This window comes from Neolamprologus brichardi, chromosome 17, assembly GCF_056152115.1.
Source record: "Neolamprologus brichardi isolate AB-2024 chromosome 17, ASM5615211v1, whole genome shotgun sequence".
NCBI lineage: Eukaryota > Metazoa > Chordata > Actinopteri > Cichliformes > Cichlidae > Neolamprologus > Neolamprologus brichardi.
The window spans coordinates 11,140,207-11,152,500 of record NC_142120.1 but is presented as its reverse complement, the minus strand read 5'-3'; the positions used below and the strand labels follow the sequence as shown (position 1 = coordinate 11,152,500).

At 38.9% G+C, this 12,294-nt stretch overlaps 1 protein-coding gene across 1 annotated transcript in view; it reads right to left on the bottom strand.

Moving 5' to 3' along the window:
* cacna1c (calcium voltage-gated channel subunit alpha1 C) overlaps positions 1 to 12,294 on the bottom strand; it is a 222,027-nt gene that overhangs the window by 83,525 nt on the left and 126,208 nt on the right. The gene's annotated exons all lie outside the window — the stretch shown is intronic.

Genomic DNA, 12,294 nt, shown 5'->3' with positions numbered 1-12,294 from the left:
GTCGCAAAGGAATGATTCAGTATTCTTGAACTATATGCAGTAAATCTTTTCATCGTGAGAGGTGGCTTATTGGAAAAAATTGACATGCTGTAGCACTATTATATACACACGTTCATTCACAATCATAAAACTTTTTTATTTTTCCCACATCAACACTAAGGACATTGTATATGACTTGTGAGCACTCGCAGTGCTGGCTGCCTACTCTTTCAAATTTATCAGCCAGAACAAGATGTTCTGCCGCTGTTTATGTGGCTTCTGCTTTGTGCGTATGCATGTGTGCGTGCGCATGTTTGATTATTTATATGTTAACATGTATTTGTCTAACTTGTAATCGTGTACACAATCAAAGCATTTTGATTATTTAATCAAACTGGCTCTCTTCCTGTCCTACGAGGTTACTGTCTGATGGAAGGAATGATTTCATGTGCACATGTATGCACACGCAAACACACATACACACAACGGGATTTTTTACTACAGAGCTCCTCGGGGATTGTTGTCATATTGCCGACCCCAGCCTGACAGGGTCCTGGGAAATGTCCTGAAATGGCCTTGAAAAAGAGCAGGATCATATAACTTTCTGACTGTTGCAAAGTCGTAAACAATTCATCATCCACCTAATCCCTTTTCATATCTGATTTTAAATATTTTGTCAAGTTTTTAAGGAAAATGAGATCAAAGCAATGCAGAAATCTATTTATTTCTTGCTGTGCAAATACAACGCCCTATATATAGAATTATTCAACATCCTTTTGCTTTCTGCCCAGTTTCTTTCTTTCTTTCTTTTGGGGGTGGGTAATAAAAACATCTATCAGTCCATCCATTCATTTTATTCCCTGCTCCTCCTCTTCTTCCCTCTATTTTCCCATGGATACATACACACAGCTGGCCAGAGGTTTGGGACAGAAGGCCAGGCAGGTCTCTTTAGGCTCCAGTCTCATCCCTGGGAAGAATCAGCTAAAACCTGAAGAAGCTGTGTTTAAATTTACCAAAATATCTTCATAGGCTGACTTACAAAGGAGTTTAGGTTGGATTCCATCATTGACTTACATAACCACATTCAATACTGATGGGAAAGGAAACAGCTTCTAAATTGTCCAATCCACTGGAATTATGTGCCTTCAAGGCTGTTATTTCCTCTGATCAATGCTGACATTTTTCTCCTGACAGCTACAACACTGACGTCACTGACTGTGCAACACCTGAGTCACATGCTGGCCTTTGTGTTTTTCAATTTCTTTTTGTTTCTGGCTTGTTTTGGGGCTCTCAAATACTAAATCATTTGCACTGAGAGGAAACATCTTTTAAAACTTAAAACTGATAAGGAATAAGTGATTAGCAAGGATCTAAAAGAAAGATCTGTTTATCACTGTCAAAAAATGGAGATGACATTGGTTTTGGAAAAAATTAAAAATGTATTCTTCTGTAGATTACACAGCAGGGGTGTCGAACTCCAGGTCTCAAGAGCCGATGTCCTGCAGGTTTTTAAATCTCACCCTGGCTCAACACACCTGAACCAAATGATTAGTTCATTACCAGGCCTCTGGAGAACTTCAAGACATGTTGAGGAGGTCATTTAGCAATTTAAATCAGCTGTGTTGGATCAAGGACACATCTAAAACCTGCAGGACACCGGCCCTCGAGGCCTGGAGTTCGACACCGGTGTTTATACAGGGATGGCATTTTAAAACTGAATGCCAACCTTCTCATTGAGAATAAAATTTCCTTATTCTTTAATGTATTTATTTGATTGTTGGTGATTTTAAGGACAGTACAAAGAGTGAACATTCTCAAATCATTGCTGAATGAAGGTTAAATGTTTGTAATGGTGTTTAATCCAAATCAGTCCGATCAGTCTATAATCGCTAAAGTGTTTCTAAAGTTAATGTTTATGTTGGAAAAACTTGTGTATACAGTAGCTGCATTAAGATTAGATGTTCAGGCTGATGGAAATCCGAAGGCCATCCAGCTAAACAAACAAGAAAAGACTACATCAGACTCTCATTAGGCCAGTTGCAGTGACACTTAACACAACCATTTCCAGTACCATGGGAATCAGGCATTTTTGTAACCACTGATCTCACTTTTTCTCAAGTAGTTTTTTTCAAGTGTTTAAACTCGGGTTTTTTTTAGAGCTCTATATAAGAGCCATCTCAAAAATGTCTCATGAATCACAGCTGCCAACACATTACAACTGCAAGAGGCTGATAAAAAAAAAAAACAACTTGTCCTTTGATTTCTTTTTTGTTCATAATGAAGCGATTAAACTTGTAAACCATGATTTTTCCCACACTTAGAAATGCTCAAGTAACTTGACAGTCAAGGAAGTGACATGAATTATAATTCTGTGGATTTAAACAGGTTGAAACACAGAATACGTGAAAGGCGAGTTGATTTTTAGCCCAGGGATTCTGCGCCTCAGTCACCTGCTCAGAAAGCTGTCTTAAACTTGTTGTTCTCCTGCTCTCTACGTTTCTAACCTTCACTCATTTCAATTCAAGTCTGTTCAGCGTCTTTTTCAGCCCAAAAGTGTCCAGCTTAAAGATAAAAACGGAGATTTTCACAGTCGACACCTGTTTTTTTTTTCTCTGCGTGCGCGTATCGGTTTCAAAGCCGGCAGAATTGATTTGGTTTAATATTCACCGTTTGTACCGCCGACCCTTCACCGCACAGTGGAGTGTTAGCAGTGTATGCGGAAGTAATTAATCTCGCAAACACACACATCCTCCCTCTCAAATATACAAAAGCTCTCTATCACGCTCGCGCTCTCTCAAAGATACACACACCCGAGCTGTGTATCTGCTGGTGACAGGCAGACAGTGCGGCGCTCAGAAACATAAAACAAAGAAAAACATCTGGTAGGAACAGCTTAGCCTGACACACATACACACACAAACAGAAAACACACACTTCCTCCTTTCCTTCAATTCATCCAGACCTGTAAAGGGCAAAATCCAAAGGGGCAAGACTAATTTGGTTAGTGACTGGAAAAAGACGAGAGAAGATGAGAGTACACGAGGAAGTGCGGCAGACTATAGAGACAGAGAGAGCGAGAAAAGAAAGCAGACAGAATGACCGAAAGGTAAGCATGTGGGGGCAATAATTCAGTTAACTGTGATAGGTCAACCAAACCACCTATCCATCAACTAGGCCAATCAGATTATAGTATCGACATTCTACCATAGAGCAGACATTGTTTCCATTTGCAATGACCTTCTGTGTTTGTGTGTATGCTGCAAGACAGGATTAGCTATTAAGCTGCTTTTGAAGGAACCCACAGATATTCCGTACTGTGTGTGTGTTAAAGCATGTGTGTGCAAGAAGAAGACAAAAAAAGTATCATATCGAAATTATTACAACAGCACAAATCAGTACCGCAGAAGAAATATCCTATTCTTCACTTGTCCCTGCCAAATTCTGACCCGATCATCTGAACGTTGCCGCACAAATCAAGACACATTAGACCAGCCAGTAATGTTCTAATCTTCAGCTTTTGTGTACTTAAGTGAACTGAAGTCTCAGGTGTGGCACCCGGTGTGGTCTTCTGCTGCTGTAGCCCATCTGCCTCAAGGTTTGAAGTGTTGTGCATTCAGAGATGCTCTTCTGCATGACTTGGTTGCAATCAGTCGCTAGTTTAATTGCCTTTCTATAAGTCTGCAACAATCTTCACATTCTCCTCTGACCTCTGGCATCAACAGCCCATTTTCTCTCAGAGAACTGCTGCTCACTGGAGATTTTCTCTTATTTAGACCAATTTTTGTAAACCCTAGAGATGGTTGTGCAAGAAGCTCCCAGTTGATTAGCAGTTTCTGAAACACTCGGACTAGCCCTTCTGGCATAGGATAGTGAGCTGTCTAGGATGACACCAAGGCTCTTAACCTGAGGTGAAACGAAAACTGCGAAGTTGTCATTAGTGAATGTGAAATGATTTGGTGCCACTTAAATCATCTTTCTTCCACATTCTGGTGCTTGGTTTGATCTTCAGCATGTCTATTTGACATCCACAAATGCAGTTATATAACTGGACGAAAGGTAAGAAAGGTAAGGAGGACCAAGGTTATTAAGGCCCTTGAAGGTGAGGAGAAGAAGCTTGTATACTATTCGGAAGTTCCTGAAGGATAGGGATGATGTGCTGGTAGGACGGGGTTCTGGTAATAATGCGGGCAGTTTTGAACCAGTTGAAGCTTATGGAGGGATTTTTGGAGGAGACCATCTAAGAGAGAATTACAATAGTCAACGCAGGAGGTAACGAGACTATGAACAAGAACGGACGCCGACTGAGTGGAAAGAGAAGGATGTAATTGGTTAATGGTGTGTAGACGGAAATAGGCAGAATGAGTGAGATCACTTATGTGAGATTTATAGGATAGTGAGCTGTCTAGGATGACACCAAGGCAAAACAAAAACCACAGAGGTTCAATAGTGAACGTGAAATGATTTGCCTTTAGTAGGTTGGATTTGGAGCTGATACGGATTTCAGTTTTATCCTGATTGAGCTTAAGAAAATTTGAGCTGAACTGGGATTTTAATTCAGATAAACATTCTGGAGGAATCAGGCCTGCAGGAGAGATATAACTGGGTGTCATCAGCAAAATAGTAAAAGTGAAGATCAAATTTATAGAAAATGGTACCAAAAGGGAGGATGTATATTATGAAGAGAAGAGGGCCTGAGACTGAACCTTGGGGTACACCAAAAGTGACTGAGAATAGACGAGAGTAGAATGATTTAAGTTGAATAAACTGGGAACGGTCAAGGAGATATGATTGGAACCCGGTTAGGGGTGTGTCGGAGATGCCAAGAGAGGAAAGTCTGTTTAGAAGGATGGAGTGAGAGAAAGTGTCAAAGGCTGAAAGATCATTAGTAACTTTAAGTAAAGCAGATGTACTGTGACATGAGCGAAAGCCAGATTGAAACCTCTCATAGATATTATTATTAACCAGGTGTGAATGAAGTTGAGCAGTTGTACTGCTGGTGCGCTTAATCAAGTTACAGATGAGTGTAGCAGGAGCAGTAGTTGCAGTTAATTAATGTTATCAGGTGAAGCAGTATGACTTTATAACTTTTCTCTAATTTGTTTTTTCCTTTTAAAAACTTTTTCATTGTCTTTTTTTTTTTTTTTTTTTAATAGCTTTTTTAAAAAGTGCAAAATGGCAAATAGCAGCATTAGACTGTATTCAATGACTCAGTGGTTTTAGTTACCGGGTAAAAAAAAAAAGAACAAATACACAGTAAGGGGTTAAATTTAGCCCCTTTAAGTTGGTGGGAAAAACCTGTTAATCATTTCATTTATTTTTACAGCACTTTAGATTAAGTCACTTTATCCTTATCAGTGAGGTTATGATGTTGTAAAAGTTTGCACATTAGAATTATTAATATAGTTTGCAGGGGTGAAGGGGGTGGGAGTTGTTTAAACCTATGTTTTCTAATCTGATTCGATTCCACATCTACCTTTGGAATTATTGTTGATACTCTTAAAAATAACTGCTGAAATAACTGCCCAGAGGAGTTGTTAAGATGCACGGCTGAGTGGCAAGACTTGCTTCTTGAAAGACTTTGGTAAAGTAATATCAATACCCAACACCCTAAACAGATGGAAATTCTTTAAACAACGTGGGCTCTGTATGTAAGTCATATGCTCAACACCTACATCAGACTGAACTAGCAACCACCTCTTTCCTATATGAAGCCAACCAAAAGCCCGTGTGAGGCTGCAGATAACAATATTAGAAGCTCAGACAAAAAAGTAAGAGGATGATGCTTTGAATTCGAGCTCTTTTAACCCCAAGTAAAGTTAGGGCCACACCTGAGGCTCTGTCTTCTTCTCTAAGTGTCAACTCCTCCTCTCCCAATTATTTTTCTCTATCCCTCTCTCAGTTTCTCATTCCTCTCTTCTACATCTTCATCTCTTTCTTTCTCTCCATCTCTGTGGGTGCCAACAAGAAGTTACCATAGAGACCAAGATGGGTTTCTACGTTACCATGGAAACTGTGGGCTGCAACAGCAGCGGCAGCAGACTTTCTCTTCCTCTCTCTCTCTCACACACACACATACAGATGACACTGATCAGTACAGTACTAAGAATATCCACAGCACATAGTTCTAATTACTACTCCTCTATCAGCATTCAAACTTCCTATTGTAAGTCTTTGTGCATTTATGTATACCAGCAGCAGCTCCTGTATGAAATCATGTGATGCAGTGATCATGTGTTATACTTGCCACGTTTTACCTTTTACTTACCACCAGCAGATTGGACTTAGTCTCATATAAAACTTTAGTGTCACTTTACACAGGCCTTTCATCTATAACATTAAACTTAGCCAGTTCGGTATGGATGACCATGAGCACGTCTTTGCCAGTAGAAAGGCAAAAAGCGACCATATTTCAGACCTTTGTTTCAGGTGAAATAAACAATTCAGACTGTCACTCTCGTCCCATGACCTGTTCTTAATGACTTAATGCACTGTTAGTGGAAGGTACAGTTCAGGGTCCAAAGTGGACCATGAGTGGGCCAGAACAGATCCTTAAGTGGGCTCACGAGCCATAAGTCTGACACCTGTGATCTACAGAATAATGTAACACAAAATCATTGGATGTTGAATGCCATTTGTTGCATTCTTTGCCAAGATGATCCTACACTGCTTCAATAATGTTGAGGTCCAGCCTCTGGGTAGACAAATCCAAGAATCCTTTTTTATTTTATTGATTTATTTATTTTTTATTTATTTATTGATATTTTTTTTTTTTGGGGGGGGGGGGGGGGGGGGATGCTTTTCGCATTTCTTAAGGACATGATATTGTTTATCTGCTTTTCAGGGCTGCAACTTTTGCCTCCTATTGTTCAGTTTCCTCAACATTCAACCAAAACATTACTTTGAAACTAGTCAGGTACAAGGCCTGGACTATAAATAAGTGAGAAAACGAAAGTCGATGACTGACCTTCAAAACCTTCAAAAAAACTATTGCTCAATATCAATTTAAAAAATTTGAATAAAGTCGGATTCTTTGTAAGCAAAGTTTTCTTTTTCCATCATGTCTTTATTCACATCACATCATCTCTCACAGTTGTAAAGGGCTGCTTGAAAATGTAAAAAATAAATCCTAATCTAAATTACATTTAGATGCCAATTATTTAACATAATTAATCATTAACTTCATAAACAATATGAATTTAATGAAATCAAAAACTTAATTGTGTAGACAGGGAGACATGCTACTTGGCTTCAGGATAGACTTAAAAGAGGGTGAACTGTAAACTGTAAAGATCATTATAGTAAATGAGTGGAGCACATAATTCTTTTATCTCAATTACCTTGTTTTCACAATCATTGGAGGCCAAAACTCCATCCTGAGTACCACATCTGACAGTCATAAAGAGGAAACCCTCAGCTCTCCGTTCCTGAAGTCTGCTCTGCACTAAGGACATCCAGCTATGTGCTTTTCATGGTCACTCAAGAGAAGAGAACTCTTTTCTTTTTCTCCAAAGCCTACTATTGAGGTTGTATTGAGAAAGGCTCTTAAAGGTAGGTTGGGTTTTGATGGCAGCACGTTGGGTTGTAAAGTTTAATATATTGTCAATCATCTATGTCAGCTGCCCTGTTCCATGAGTCAGAAATGGAAAAGTGTCTTTTTCCTGTGCTCACTGCCTGATGAAACAGATCTCCAAGCAGAAATAAGCACCAGAAGAAAAGAAAGAAAATTTCAGCATATTCTGCAGTTTTCTGTAATATAAAGGTCAACCTTCAACCTTTAACTTAGTCTAAATTATGCTAGGTTATACTACAAGTTCAACACAGCTTTGAATCCATTCCCTTTAATGTAACTGACTAATTCTGAGCTTTTAGTGAGACACTAGGTTTGGTTTACTGAATATATATGACAGTAAGAGCACGAGTGCTTAGTTCTACATAATTAAAGGCTGACACAAGGGAAGGGGACAAAACAAGATGTAAGGAGGTCTACATAATATGTAATTATGATATCCAGAAGCCTTCAGCTACAGCGTGTGTTCAGCAAACATAGCTTAGCAAATATTATGATTTCATTGGAAAAAAAGGCCAACCAACACTGCTTTGATATATTCAAGCTGTAACCGGTGGTATCTCTGCCACTTACAGGTGATTGCAATTATTTTAGAGATTTTCCTGGTAACAACTTTATAAATAGTCTATTATTGCACAACTTCAGTATCTTAGTTGTTGAGAGGCCACAGATCTGAACACAGTGGTAACATGCTGCATAAGATATTTAAATCAAGACTAAATTATAAAATTCAGTTCCAGTCTGTGGGACTCTGGCAGGAATTACATCTTGTCTTCATGCATCCAGCTGGAGACAGATGACAAGAAAATGGATCTATACTTATCAAGGGTCATGACCCCTGATCTACAGTTATAGATCAATGATAGATCACAGACATACAGTCACTCACACAACAACGGTTGTAGGCCCAAGGTTACAGTAATATGGCTGATGAACTTTTGTCTATGAATGGAAAAATACTAGACTGTCATTGTTTATTTCCTGCAGTATACTGAATATCAAAGTTTACATAAAGACAAAAACTCCAGTTTCTAGGCAACTAGCACCGTAACTACTAAATAAGAAAAGCAAGAGAGAAAAGAAGACAGGAAGAAAGTATGAAAGAAAAAAAAGCAAGTAAGAAAAAAAGAAAAAGCATGAAAACAAGAAGGGAAGAAAGAAAGGAAATTGAGACATTTGTATCCATGCAACAAACGTCTTGACACGCAATCTGTCTGTGGAGGTTGATTATCATGAGACTTGTGTGTCTAATGTGATAAAAATGATTCACATTTGTCTTTCCATAACAATTTTTACAAACACAGATGACATGCTGTGTTCTCTCATGCTGGTCCAGGGAGTTTGCACATTTCAGCTGTAGCTTTTTTTTAAAAGGCAATTTTTAGGGGAAGCAATGACATAATACGAAGAAAGAATGCAGAGTGATGAGTATTGTGAAGGGCTGAGATTTATTTCATACTGTTGGTATGTCAGTATATGCAGTCATTTCAGAGATTTAAATTCCAGCTGGCTGAGGCATTTCTATGTGGAGTTTACTCTGGATTCCTCTCACTGTCAAAGACATGCATGTTACATTAACTGGGGAACTAAATTGGACCGATAGTTTGAAATAATCTTTATTTACTTCATACCACTTTATACATCAATCTATCAACTGTATGAAACAAGCTATTTTTGGCTCCTGGCCCTTTAAACCACCTTTCTTCTTATCAGTTGCTCTTTCTGTTCAAAAGTACAGACATTCTTCACATAACTAGAAGTACATTCTACCAGGTACTTTGTGCAAAACAAAAGAACTGTATGCCATATTAATATAATAATAAAATAATATGAACACAAACTTTAATTCAACCGAAATTAATCTAATCATTGTCATCAGCTTAAATTCAAACTGATGTCCGCTACCCTTGATGTAACCTGACACTGACCATGAACACCACAGCTCCTCTGCACCAGTCCAACATAGTGCATTACAGTGAACTTAACCGCAGTGCTGCAAACTCACCAGTGCAGCCTGCGCTAAAATGTGAAGTTCTCTCTCAATCTTTTCTCTCACTGTGAAATACAGCAGCTGTAGTTGTATTAAGCAGACATTTGAGCTGTTAGAAACCTCCCCTTTGAAATGACTTACTACTTAAAAACAGTTACTCTTTTTATGCTTGCTCCTTTTTTTATAAAGCTGATCTACTCCAACCACAGCCTGGGACCTTGAATAGTGTCATGCCACTGGCTGATGTACAAATCATATGTTTTTTCACCTTTTTCATCTCCTTGTGTGTGATGGACACTGGTGATGACACCAACAGGATTGTTTTCTATGTTATTAGTTTGCCATTTAGGCTCATGTTTATGTGTAATAATTACTTCCCCTAAATGCGTTATACCTCTGGAGACAACTGTACTGTGCTAAGAATATGATCTTTGACATCGAAGAGAAGAAAAAACTACCTGAAACTGAGTTTTTAGAGTTTCTTGCTCACTGGGATTACATGTACATGAATGTACACAACGTATAACAACGTATAACAATATCCTCTGTTTTTCTGAGGTAGTTCTTTCTTAATTTATAAACTGATCTCACTTTTACACACTACACACAGAGAGATTAAATATGTCAATAAACCACATCCCAGCTGAAATTTCTTTTGGAAACCAGACAGCAAGTAGCATCAAGTTCTTATTCCTCTAAATAAATAATTTATTCATTCAATTATGCTCTTAAGCTGTCTCTCTTCCTTTGAGTTAAAATGTTGGCAGCCTATCCCAGAATGCATCTGGAAGAAGCTTGAGAAATAACTTAACACACAAGTAGTCTTACATCCATAAAGCCATAAAGCCAAGCAAAAGTCAAACTGACCTTTGACAGAGACAAAACATTTAAAGTCATCTTCAAATATAGACCGAAGAGCAGAAAACCAGAGACGGGAAAATGTTTAGAAGGCTATCAACGTAAGCAGAGAACTGAAAAAGAACCCAAGTAATTGGTCTAAAAATAAAAGAACACAGGGGCATAAATCATGTAATATAGACAGCCAGTGTGTGTGTGTGACTTAGAAAGTGTTGATAAATGTGTGTACACTAGTTGATGTCTGGGAGGAGGTAACTGGTACCCTTGAGAGATGAGAAGGAGAGAAAGAAAGCTGGAGATTGCAGAAAGAAAAAGAAAGATACTGTACATAATAGGAAGAAAATAAAAAAAACACCAGATGAAAGGTTGGAGAAGCGAGTCTTCCTGGTTTTTTCCATTACCTCCTTTCCAGCTTACACACTCTCTTTCCTTTCTCCCGATCAATTGAAACATGCTACCCCTCTACTTCTGCATTCCGTTGAGTGTGTTGTGCCTGACTTATCACGACTTCGCCTGCGTCCTGCCTCACCACGCAGGGAGACAGATGCTGCACACAGACACACACACACACATAAAAGTCACAGTCCTGAGTTTGGAGTTCACGTTCACACCCTCCCACGCACGTATACGCTCACAATACACACAGATTTGTGCGTGCAAGGGGACACACATGCAAAGGTACAAATGAAGACAAAGTGAAGTGAGACACGGGATCACTGTAGTGCATCAAGATCAGAGTAGCTGCTTGCTAAACTGGCAGGAAGAGATAGATTACTATACTCTATAACTCATTGCATGACTCATGGTACAGAATGAGTGTGTGTGTGTGTGCATGCATGTGAGTCATCTAATATGCCTCTTGGGCTGATCATGCTGTGACTTCTAAGGAACACGGAGAGACTGAAAGGTGGTATAGAATGACAAGACCTCACCACAGCATATATTGATATAGAATATTAAAAATAGCATCATTATTCGTCAATCTCCTACAAATGTCGCCCGATTATAGTTGCACTTCACTTCTGTCTTATGTGAACATGCCACTTTTGTGCACACATCTACAGGAATACGAGTGCTACAGTAAAGTTAAGTCTACAGTAAAAAACTAATAAACTGAGAATACAGGAAATCAAAGTAACTCTTAAACATCTCGGACTGCCAATTGGAATCCGGTCGTTAAGCCTGACGTCACTAGCCGTGTCTGGGCCTAAACTCCGCTGCAGGTCCATATATCAAACGATCACTATGGCATTACTGAGAGTTGAAAAACTGTCTAAAGTCTTTCATCTTTAATAAAATGATCAGCGTTCTGCTCTACCAGGTGTAACAGTTGAGTTTAACATCCAGGCATCCATGAAAACGGAATTTATGACATTTAACGGAGTTAGAAGTTAACAGGAAGTTAGCTCGCTAGCTTCTATCTAAATACAATATAGCATGTCCTGACTGCGGGGTTTTGGAAACAAATTAAAACGTACAGCTCTGTTATCACTTCCAACATAAATGAAGACAGAAAACTAAACACAATGACGTTTGTAGGGTTACTGAAGTATGGCTAGCTGGTATATAATGATGTGCTACGTGACCGCTAGCGACACAGCTATGTTAGCATAATATAAACAAGCTAACTTTTTCCCCACTCGATAAAAGTTGTGAGTAAAACGTGAGTGTTCTTGGTGGTCAGGAACAAATGTAATCGCAAGACAGGATGCTGTAAACGGACCAAACTTCAGCCAGGAGAACAACTGAGATAATCCATCCAATACGAGGTTAGTCATTCATATACCGCTGCATGGGCTGGGCTGTAGTTACATCTTAAGGTTTTAAAAACTGAGCTTAAATAAATGATTAGCGGTAATAAAAGCAGAGGGAGGTCAACAGTGATTACTGACTGTTTAAA